A 12,062-nucleotide genomic window follows, 5' to 3' on the forward strand; every position below is an offset into this window, starting at 1 on the left:
ATGCTTGGTAAGAAATGTACGCATTATCCTGCCCATGTAATTGTAACTCTTCTGTACAGCATGTTCACAAATAAAATAAAATTTAAAAACAAAAATAAAAGAAATGTACGCATTATCCTGCCCATGTAATTGTAACCCCTCTGTGCAGTATGTTCACAAATAAAATTAAATTAAATTAAAAAAATTACTTATGCCCATATCAAAGATGAAAGAATTAGAACAAAAATAGCCCCCATGCATACTCTTTATTAACAGCATGTTTAAGGTACTTCTAAGTACATTTCTTCATCAAGGCCAAGGGAGGAGATATTTGCCAACTTTCTTCTATGTATCTTACTAAGTGTCATAGATTTATTTATTGATATTACATGATAACCAGGGTGAAAGTTAGTTTGGGCATGTGCTCTGGCAGTCCCTAATTTTTAAAAACAATCTGTCTGTCCCTTAGTAAGATTAAAAACAAGCATAGGCAATACTCCCTTTTGGTTTTGGCATTCTTTTGGCTATTCTTGAGTAGCTATGGGGCTGGATCCTCATTCCCCAAATGCCTTACAATGTAACTGGGACCCGGGGATGGAGTGCAGCTACTTCACCAAGGTGTCTGCTCTGCAGATGAAGTGAGATGCTTTCTGCCTCCTGGCTGCCATCAGTCAGGGAGCCAGGACAAGACAGGGGAAAAATGTTTGCCCCATGTTTCTAAAAAGACAAAAACAAAGCAAAAACCAAAACGTGCTATACAAAGTCGGTTTATGCTCTACCCCACATGTGCTTCTAGATAACTTGGGAGGAATACCGCATTCCATTCTTGCCGTGTCCTACCATGTTAAAAGTGCTGAGCAGCTCAACAAGAAAGGATTTTGTTGCTGGGTGCTGTAATCTTAGTTACTCAAGAGGCTGAGTTCTGAGGATTGAAATTTAACATCCATTTGGGCTGAGACTTTTACCTCCAATTAACCAGCAAAAAGCTGGGAGTTGAGTGGTGGCATACATAGTAGAGTGCTCGCTATGAAACAGTGCCCAGGCCTTGAGTTCAAGCCCTAGTACTGGCGCGCGTGCGCACACACACACACACACACACACACACACACACACACACACACGAAATCTGTTTAATTTTGCCTGATATATTTTTCTAGAGGACACCTTGTCATCAACACTGAAGAACATCCAGGTGACTGCTGTCTCTGTTACACCATTCTTCAGCTTATTTATGGCATATTTAGACCAAATCACATTTAAGTAAATCTCTAATGAGAAAGAGGAGGAAATTGAGGGGGTTTTCGGAGGTTCTTGGTAAGGTGTTAACTGTCAGGTAACCCAAGCATCATGACTTGGCTTAGTCTATTAGCAACTCTGCAAGCATGCGTAAGTTCCTTGAGATCTATTATCTGCAAAATGGGAAATATTTCCTTTAAGGAAGGAAGATCATGACTTATTTACTCGTCCATGAATCTTTCATTTAATAAACATTTGCTGAATATTTTCCTAGTGCCAAGTATAGAAATGGCAATGAAGATTCAGAAGTTGATTCTTCCACTTGGAATTGAATTTTCTGCTCTAGAGAAGCCCCTTTGTCCATTGGCTACCCCCATACCATCTGGGAACACCAGTGAGAACCCTATTTCTTGTTATTATATACCAAGAGACAGTGACCAGCAAGGAGGCTCCTCCATGAGAAGCCACGCCAGATATTTTTCAGAACTTGCAAGCCAAGGGGGTGTTGCTCATATCCTGGAAAGGTGAGGTAAAACATACCAAAGTAAAGACCAACTAACTGTTTGCAAGGCTCTCCTGCCAGAGTGCTTTACAAATGCGATTTTGACTACTATCCTTTGTTCTTAAAAAATTTTAAAAGCCTGGAATTTTCAATCTTTAATCCTATCTACTCAGGAGGCTTAAATCTGAGGATCTCAGCAAAGTCCATGTAACTCTTAGCCCCAATTAACCACCCCAAAACTGGAAATGGAGCTGTGGCTCAAGTGGTAGAGCACTAGCCTTGAGCAAAGAGGCACCTGAACAGGGCCCAGGCCCTCAGCATTCTCAAGTGGGAGGGACTTCTGTGATTAGGAAAACATAAGAAAGGTGGCCATCTATTTGCCAGGTGCTGGTGGCTCAAGCCTGTAATCCTAGCTGCTCAGGAGGCTGAGACCTGAGGATCATGGTTCAAAGCCCGGGCAAGGAAAGTCCCTGAGACTTTTATCTCCAATTAACCACCAGAAAACTGGAAGTGGCACTATGGCTCAAGTGCTGGCTTTGAGCTGAAGAGCTGAGGGACAGTGTCCAGGTCCAGAGTTCAAGCCCCATGACCAACCAAAAAAAAAAAAAAGGAGGCCACCCATCCTATGCACCAGCCTGTCTAGGAGATTCTGGTGTATCCAGTGTGATTCTGTTACTCGAGTATAATCAATAGTAATAATGCATGTATTCTCAAAAATGCCTCTTACAAGTTTTATGTTACCCTACAGTAAAGACAGCCTCTTCCATGATACTTTGAGAAAGTCAGAGACTCGTGATTTGATCATGCGTGTGCTGTGTGTGCCTTGTACACCCTTCTCTCTCCCCGCTCCGTTCAACAGAGCTAAGCCAGGGCACAAGAGAAACAAAGCTAGAGGATGTAGCTAAGATGGATGGTGTCCCAAGGCTTAGGTAACCCACACATTTTCAGTGATGCTGCCTAGAACATGCTCAGGGTTCAATTTACACTTCAATGTCCAGCTAATTACATTTCTTACAATTTGGATGTATGAATGCTTATCCTGTATTGCAGATAGTTCTAAGCTTTGAACAAAAAGATACTTCTTCATACAATTATCCCTTCAACTGATCCCTAGGTGAGTTATAAAAATCACAGATAGAATGCTATACTTAGGGATATTTGTGGCATTTTATTTTCCATACACTTACGTTTCTTAATTCCCAACTGCTCTGCCAAGATGTACTTTATACACGAGAGAACAATATTCTCAGAGAGGGTTAGCAGCTTAGGAAGGGGACACTGCTAGCAAGCCATGGCAGGAGTGAGCCCAGGAACCCACTCTGCTTGTCTCAGCCCCAAGTCCCTTAGCTATGACATCCAGAGGGCAGGATGAATGGATGGGGGGTCCCTTTCCCTCCTCAAGTTGGGAAGTGACATTCCCACTGATTTTCTCACTGATACGTGGATCCTTCACAGGTCTCTTCTTGCCCAAAGCATTTTCCACATCTCCGCATCCTTTGCCATCTCCTTTCCACTGTGGCAAAACCCAGGTCAATAGATCCACACTGTGTTGAGTGTGAAGACAGAAAGCTCTAGTATGGATTCAAAACCCTGGACTGGTGTGACTCCATGCTGCCAACCTGCCACAGGGAGTTCTTACTTCATGCACATCATCAGATTTTTACCTGCAGTCTAGCTTTCTTTTGTAACATTCACCACTGTTGCAATTATACTTTTGTTGGCATAATTATTTGATCAATATTATATAACTTCAGGACACAAAGCTCCATGAAGACAAGCCATTGTTTTCTTTCTTTCTTTCTTTATACTTCACTCTATCCATAACATCGACGTGGTACGAAATATGTGGTAGTTGTGCTATACACACTTGTTGAATAAAATGTTAAAAAATATTTTTTTGGCTAATGTCCATGTGTGATTTTGAAATAAAATTAGTAAAAATTAAATACATTTAAAAACTCATTTCCTTGATTACATGAGTCACTTTCATGTACAAAATACCTACGCATGGCGATTCCCACATTGCATAGTGAAGCTATGGAATATTTCTATAATATAGAGGTTTTATGAAACTGTGGCTCCAGATGCTTGCATGTTGACCATGCCCGTAATACATTTTTCCCTTCCTTCCTTCCTTCCTTCCTTCCTTCCTTCCTTCCTTCCTTCCTTTCTTCCTTCCTTCTTCTCTCCCTTCCTTTCTTCTCTTTCCTTTTTTCTTTCTCTCTTTCCCTCTCTCTCTTTTACCTCCTTTCCTTTCCTTTCCTCTCCTCTCCTCTTCTCCCTTCCCCTCTCCTCTTCTCTCCTCCTCTCTTCTCTTCTCTTCTTTTCTTTCTACTAGTACCAAGGCTCAACCTCAGGGTCTTGCATTCTTCCTTGGCTTGTCATTCAAGGCTGGCACTCTACCACTTGAGTCACACATTCACTTCTGGCCTTTTTTCTTTCTCTTTTTTTACTGTTTAATTGAAGATGAGAGTCTCATAGACTTTTCTGCCTTGGCTAGCTTTCAACTTTGATCCTCAGATCTCAGCCTCCTGAGTAGCTAGGGGCTACTTCAAAAATCTTAAGAAATGCTTCCTAGTCTGGCTTGAGAATGCCTAAGGAATCTGTTCTGTGGAGATTTAAAAAACCTTGAAAACAAATTGAATTCTAGATGGTTGTTTTTATTCACTAATTTTTGGAAACTTATTGAGTATTTTATGATGCATTGTCTATATGGAAGCAATTTGTCTTCTAGAATTTTCAATTTTCCTTTCAGATGTGGCTTGATGATTAAAAATACAGACTTTGAAATCACGTAGACTTTGTTGACTAATGTTGACTACACTGGTCATTGTATGTAATGTGACTCTGAGCAAGATACTAAAATTCTCTGGGCTTCAACAGTGTCCTGTAACAAATGGTGACAAAGCAATTCTTACCTGATAGGGTTTTTGTAAAGATTTTTTAAAAAAGATGTGAACTATTTCTTATTTTTAGTAAGTTGGTTATGATTCTTTATTTTGTTATTGTTTGGGACTGGTACCAGTAATCTATACAATGCTATTTCTTTTCTTCCCAAATCAAGATCAAATATGCTGACATTTTCTCTTTCAAAAGAAATCAAGCTGCCTGGTTCCTGTGTTGCTTTTAAGTTTTAGTTGACAATATCAAGATGGATGTGCTCATAGTCCTGAACATTTATTTTCCGCTCCTTTCCTTTCCTCTCCTATCTTCCCCTCTCCTCTTCTCTCTTTCCCTTTTCTTCCCTCCCTCCCTCCCTCCCTCCCTCCCTTCCTTCCTTTATCCCTTCCTTCCTTCCTCCCTTCCTTCCCTCCCTCCCTCCTTCCTTCCTTCCCCACCAACTCCTTTGCCTCAATTTTCCCTTCTACAAAATGAAAATAGAGCTATCAAGAGTTTCTAGAAGGGTGCAGGGGGCTTACTTAGCTCATAGTTACAAGTGATGAAGGTCTAATGGCATGCTCACTTTGGGATGCCAGAACTTAGGCGAACACAGGGGGGGCCTTTCTCTTGAAGCCTTGGAGACTCTCTGGGTAAGATTGTAAGCTGTCATTAGTGCTGCCATTCAGGCTGTAGTATATTGAAGTTGAAATTCCCATGCAATCGTTGTTCTTTTCTTGGTCACCAAATGGGGAATTCTGTTCTAAGGTGTACATATTCAGAAATAAGGAAGAGACAGACTTCACATTTAAGGGGGACATAATCTATTTATGGAGAGAGATAATTAGAGAATGTTTTCTGGATATTCCATTAATTTAGTCCTAGTTAAAGTGGAAGAGATAGGCAGAAATTAGGAGAAAGGTTAGTTCAGAAGCAAGAATGATGTGGACTTACGCATGGAGAGAGAAAGGTAGAGAAAAAGAGAGAGAGAGATACGTGATGGCAGAAGATGGGATGATATAGGTAGGAAAGAATCAAGTAATTGAAGGTTTTTAAAGTTACACAAAGAAACTTGAACTGAGGGCTCTTGGAAAGGCCAGATGAGCTTCAGGGTCAGTCAGTGAGTTACAGAGTCAGATAAGTGTTTCAGAAAGATCACTCTTACTTGCACAGAATCAATTGGAACTGGACAAGAATTGAGAGGAGAACTGACGAGAGGCTGATGGAGTGATCCAGGGAAGAAATGACATTGCATGGAGCTCAAGTGACAGCAGCAAAAGGTCATGGAATTCAGAGGTAGCACCAGGCAGAGTCAGTAAATATTAACCATGTAAGGTGGGTGATGGAGCTGTAAGAATTGATAATTACCCTCAGATTTCTTGCTTGGGAAAAATACGCTGATAGCATTCTGTAAGTTAGAAATCAAGCAGGAGGAGAAGGAAGGAAGATGGATTATGCTCTAGGTTTTACAGGGGGGGAAAGTAAACATTGTAAGAATGGAGGGTGAAAGAAATGCCTGGGGAAAATTCAGCCATGATCTGAGATTTGCATGGGAGCAAGCCAGCATTAGCATTAGATGGTGACTACAACCATGGAAATGTCAGAATGAATTCATTTATTAAGGGAAACAAGAAGTCAAATGAATGGATAAATAACAGAAGGAAAGAAGTCACCCAGGGAGCAGAGGGTTGAGGGAATCAGACCTCAGGTGGGACTCAGAGCATTGAGCAGCCATGGCTATGACACTTTGAATGCACCTGCTTCAGGATAAGACTTCTTTTCTTTCTCAATAACCATAAACAATGCCTAGTGAGTTCCCATCCATCTGGTTGTGTTAGGCTTAAGATTAAAAAAAATGCTGTAGGGAAGCTACAGGCATTCTACAGTTCAACTCTCTAAGGACTGACAGATTTTTGTTTTTTTGTTTGTTTTTAAACTCGATGTTGTGCTATCTTGGTAGCTGACTTGACTTGTACCATGTTGAGTCTCAGTGATTGTATAATCTGATGGTCAAACAACCAAAAGCTGGGCAAACAAAAATAAAACACAGCAGATGAGTTTCCTGTTTTTGGTGATGACGCGGATAGAAACACATCCACAAAACGTAAGAGTAACTGCCTCTAGAGTGCTCATTGACTCCACTGCTGGGCCTGTTCCTCTCCAACTCAGAGAACCTTGATGTTCACATATTAGCTATCTTTTGAATAGCCCTTGGCAAGATACTCAGAAGCAGTACAAAAATGTCAGTGCCAAATGGGATGCATTTGCTACTTTACTATGTGAGAAGGAAGAGTCGTATATACACGGTTATACATCTGGTTTTCCCTACATAGTCCGAATTGCTACACTAAATGCCAGACCGGTGTCAGAATGGATAGAGCATCAGAGGGAAAATTTTCTCTCATCAGTCCTATTCCAACACCATCGCAGAGCCTATTGCACATTTTAGCTTTGCTGCCAGCTAAGCTATACTTCTTGTACAGCAGACTTAAGTGCAAGCCAGGAGGGGTCTAAATTATGCAACGGAGACCACCATTGTGTCTCAGAGAGGACAATTCAGCTTTAAATGATAGGTCAGAAGTCACTCTTGGAGTTTTTCAATTGTTCTATCTTCCAGTTCTGAAAAAGCTTGCAACCTTTGTAAGGAGCTCTCTTGTAAAAGCAAAATAGACTAGTATTCTTTGTAACCTAAAAGCACACAAAAAGCAAGATGAAAGAGTAAGAGGATTCAGTGGGTTTTCCATGCTGGATTTCTGACACCATGAAGTTAATGCAAGTCCAAGTATATAAAGAAATCAAAGATGTTCTAGTGTTTTTCTGTACTTTTAAGGGACTCAGTGAAAGGAACTAGGCCGTGTGTCTTCTGCAAATTCAGGCTGGGAAGATGCTCAGGGTTCTACTTACATGAGGGAGTGAGAAACCACTTTGGAGGAAATCAGTGACTCAACAATTAAGGAATGAGTAGGTCAACAAACCAGCTGATGGCTGGTTCTTTGGCTATGTCTCATCTTGTCCAAACCACAGAGAATATAAAACATACCTTTGACTTGCAGGAAATGAGGCAGGAACTATTGCTCAAAGAAGAGAGTAAAGGTGCATATTTTGGTTCAGAAGTAACAACAATGAAGAATAATTACCAAGTGTCTTCTTATATGGTAGACTCTATATTGGTGCTTTGTAATCCAAGAAAGATGAGCACAGGGGAATTGTAACCTTTGCTCAAGTCTACACCAAAAGAAAAGGATTGAACCCAGAACCATCAGACCTCAAGCTTGGTAAGCTCCATTAGAAAAAGGAAGAGTGCCATAGAACGGAACATGATTTCAATCTTTTTTTTTTTTTTTGTATGGTCGTGGGGCCTGAACTCTGGGCCTGGGTGCTGTCCTTCAGCTCTTCAGCTCAAGGCTAGCGCACTACCACTTGAGCCACAGCGCCACTTCCGACTTTATTCTTTTTGTTTATGTGGTGCTGAGGAATCGAACCCAGGGCCTCAGGCATGCAAGGCAAGCGCTCTACCACTGAGCCACCTTCCCAGCCCCTCCAATCTTTTTAAATGGCTTGGACTCTAGGATTGGTGAGACAGCTCACCGAAGGAGTCACCCCTAGGGTAGTTTAAATGTACTGGAAATACCATCATGTAAACAGATTTTACTCGGTCAAGGCTGGCAAAGGAAATGACAATCAAGACTGCTCTGTAGGCTGAATACAAGAGACCCAGGCAATAATATTTGACTCCCTGAACATTCGTCTTTGTCCTTGCTTGGAAGGAGAATGAGGAAGAGGCTGTACTCTGCCAACCATTTTGAAATTGTGTGGTGTATGAAGACTGTCAGGGACAGTGAGGCTGGCGATCATATTGATGTCACTGAAGAGTCACTGTGAAGGAGCCAGGGGTTGTCATGAGTTTTCTGGCGTCAGTTGAGAATCTTGAAATTGAGTTGGTGATTTCAGGAGGGGATGGGGAACTCAGGTTTTGCTGAAGGAGACTCTTCTCTTATGCTTGGCTTCATGCTTTCCGGGTTGGTGTTTCTCAAACATACCAGCCTGTTCCTCCTCAAAGCCTTGTTGTAGGTCTGCTCTGAACTTCATTGGAAGGGTTTGTTCTTGACTCCCAGGTCTTAGTTTTAATCTCATCTCTTTAGAAAGCTACAATCTAATCGATTAGCATTCTTTTCTTCTCCAATATCCAATATTCGAATCACGTTTGGCTGCATAACCCTGCTTTACATTCCCAGAGCACACTGAGGATCTTGTTCTATTTATTTGCTGTTTCCATTTTTATTGCTAGTTTTTTCTCCTGTATTTTACTATTTTTCCTATTGTATTTGATTTTGTGCCAATTGATTTGCTCTGCATATGTTCAGCATCTCTCCCTATTCATTGGACTATAGGCTTTCCTATATCAGAGACCTCATATATTTACTCAGTGTTTAGGACATTTCCTTGCTGAGTAAATGCTCAATAATTCCTTCTTGAATGAATGGATGGATGAATAAATCCCTGAGTAGAACTCAGGTAGTTGGTGTCATTATTACAACCTTATTGTGCTCATTTAACCCTCAATGGCTGGAAGAAATACATGTTTCTAGATGGTTATGATAGTTTCCAGATGACCTGCCCAGAAACTGAGAGGAAAATAAATAATTAAAGAAAACACTTTGCAGGGGCCTGGGTTATCACACCTGCTAGATCATATAACTTTTGCAGATGATGAAGGCATAGACAGCATAGCTTGCTATAGAAAGCAGAGATGTGCATTTTGGCTCCAACTCCAGTGCCTTTTCAGTGAAAATGGAAAGGTAGGGATGGAGACCAAGGGCAAGTATAAGGATTTTTTTTTTCATTATTGTCTGTATTTTACAAAGGGCACTGAAAAGATTAGTAATTTGTGGAGTCATATTTCTAAAAAAGAAGTCGGTCAGCACCAAAGTCAATGCTTCCAATCACTAATTTATGGAACTGCCCCCACTAAATTAAAGATAATGGAAGGTGTCAGTGAAGGTTGCAGTGATTCTATAAGGATGCAGATTTGTGCAGATGGTGATCAGGACCTTCCCATGGGTTAGGACCTCCTGACATTCATGCTGATTTGTCTGAAATTCACACATTCTTGGAAATGTTGCTGTCTCTGATTTCACGGGACTCAGGTAGGCCATTGCTTCTCTCTGAGTAATTCCATCTTTGTTGTGTCTGAGGCAGGTCCATTGAGTTCTAAATTCGAATGCAGATGGCTAGGTAGTTTAAGCTGGAGTTTCTGTCCTCTGAGGGGTGTGGCTAGTGTCCACTTAGATACCCAGTGTCCACATTGGGTATGGGCCCCCATTTGTATCTTCTCTGTAACAACCTCACGACAGCCTCTGGGTGTGGATGGGCTCACACCCCATCGCCACTGTAATCACATCTAATCCCATTGAGCTCTGTTCAAAATAGCCATAATTGGTGGTTTTATCCAAATCAATAAAGACAGCTTCTCCATATTGATTATCATCCAGGGTATAAAATCATCATCAGTTACCTGGAAAAGAGAAGCAGCCTACCAAGGGAAAAGGTCAGATATTCTATCTGAACAGGGGAGGGAAAGGGGAGGTGGAACCAGCGAGTTTTAAGGTAATAGTATCAAATTACCTGAAAATGCACACAGTATATTCTTGTAATTTGCAACAACAGAAAGCCCAGAAATAGGTCAATCATTTAAGTGAGTCTTCAAGTCTTTTCTCTGATGCAGGGAGCTTGCTGGTGTTAGCAGACTTAAAGGAGCTGGAGCTAACAGGGAGAAGAGAGAGCCACAAAGGCTTCTCCTTGTTCATTTTATAATCCTACCATGGTGCAATTTCAGTCCAAGAGATGGCTCAAACAGATTCATCTTATCCAGTTAACGATCAACAGTGATGCTCAGCCACTGTCCTGAGTCACTATGAGAAAATATACAAGAAGGGGGTGAATAAACTGTTTTCTCTTAGAAGCCCAGAGATGAAAATAGAGGAAACCCATTGCTTAAAAGAATTGGAAGAGTAGGTGCTGGTGGCTTACTTCTGTCATCCTAGCTACTCAAGAGGCTGAGATCTGAGGAACATGGTTTGAAGCTAGCCTGGGTAGGAAAGTCCGTAAGACTTTTATCAATAATTAATTACTAAAAAGCCAGAAGTGGAGCTAAGGCTCGAATGATGAAGCAGTAGCCTTGAGTATGAAAACTAAGAGTCAACACTCAGGCCTTGAGTTCAGGCCTCAGTACCAGCACACACACACACACACACACACACACACACACACACACACACTCAGGAGGAAGAAGTTGGTAGTAATAAGAACAGATATCAACCAAGTGCTGATGCTTTATGCCTATAATCATAGCTACTCAGGAGGCTGAGATCTGAGGATCACAGTTCAAAGCTAGCCTGGGCAGGAAAGTCCATGAGACTCTTATCTCTAATCAACTATTCAGAAAAAGCTGAAAGTGGCACTGTGGTTCAAGTGGTAGAGTGCTAGCCTTAAGAAAAAAAAAAAGCTCAGAGACAGTGTCTAGGCCCTAAGTTCAAGCCATAAGACTGGCACAGAGGGAAAAAAAGAACCTATATCATATCAAGTGTTATGAGGAATTTATCACTGCTCATAGGAACTCAAAAGATAATCACAGCTTCTGATTTAAAATGTCTTTATGAGAATTATGGTAACATCATGGTCCATATGACAACATTTTTACATAAATGTGATTATTGTAGAGACATAATTGAGTACTATCTCCATCTTTACACACCCTAGCTCCTTCTTCATAAAGATGCCATTTTCAGAGCTGCATAAAATTCTGTTGCATATTTACTAAGTTCATTTCCTATTGGGAGACATTATCTTTCTATGACAGATAATATCCCAATGAATGTTCCTGGTACACTAATTGACTTTCTTTTTGATTATTTCCTCAATAAAGCATGGAAAAGTAGGTCTTTTAGATTGGAGACATTGTGATATGATAGCCATTGGAAGTAGAAAGATGAACTTGATAAGGAAACTGTACCAATGATTTTATAATCCTACCTACTCAAGGAGAATAAAATCTGAAGATCATGATTTAAAGCCAGCCCAGGCAAGGAAGCCCATGAGCTTATTATCTCCATTTAACTAGCATAAAGCATGAGATGAAGATATGGCTCTAGTGGCAGAGCAACTACCTTGAACAAAAAAGGTTAAGGTGAATGTGAGGTCCTGAGTTCAAACCCCAATTCCAGTTCACATAACATACATAAAGAAGAGGAACTAGCCTTGTAGCCTTTATCTACTATAAGGAAAAGCAAGTTTGTCAACTGAATTCTTTCTGTGTTTGCAAGGACAGCTACACTGTGACAGTGAAGGAGACTAAGATGCTTATGAGCTGGGTGCCAGTGGCTTACTCCTGTTATTCTAGCTATTCAGAAGGCTGAGATCCAAGGATCACCATTCAGAGCCAGTCCAGGCAGGAAAATCTGTGAGATAC

Source organism: Dipodomys ordii, unplaced genomic scaffold (assembly GCF_000151885.1).
Source record: "Dipodomys ordii isolate 6190 unplaced genomic scaffold, Dord_2.0 Scaffold67, whole genome shotgun sequence".
Classification (NCBI taxonomy): Eukaryota; Metazoa; Chordata; class Mammalia; order Rodentia; family Heteromyidae; genus Dipodomys; species Dipodomys ordii.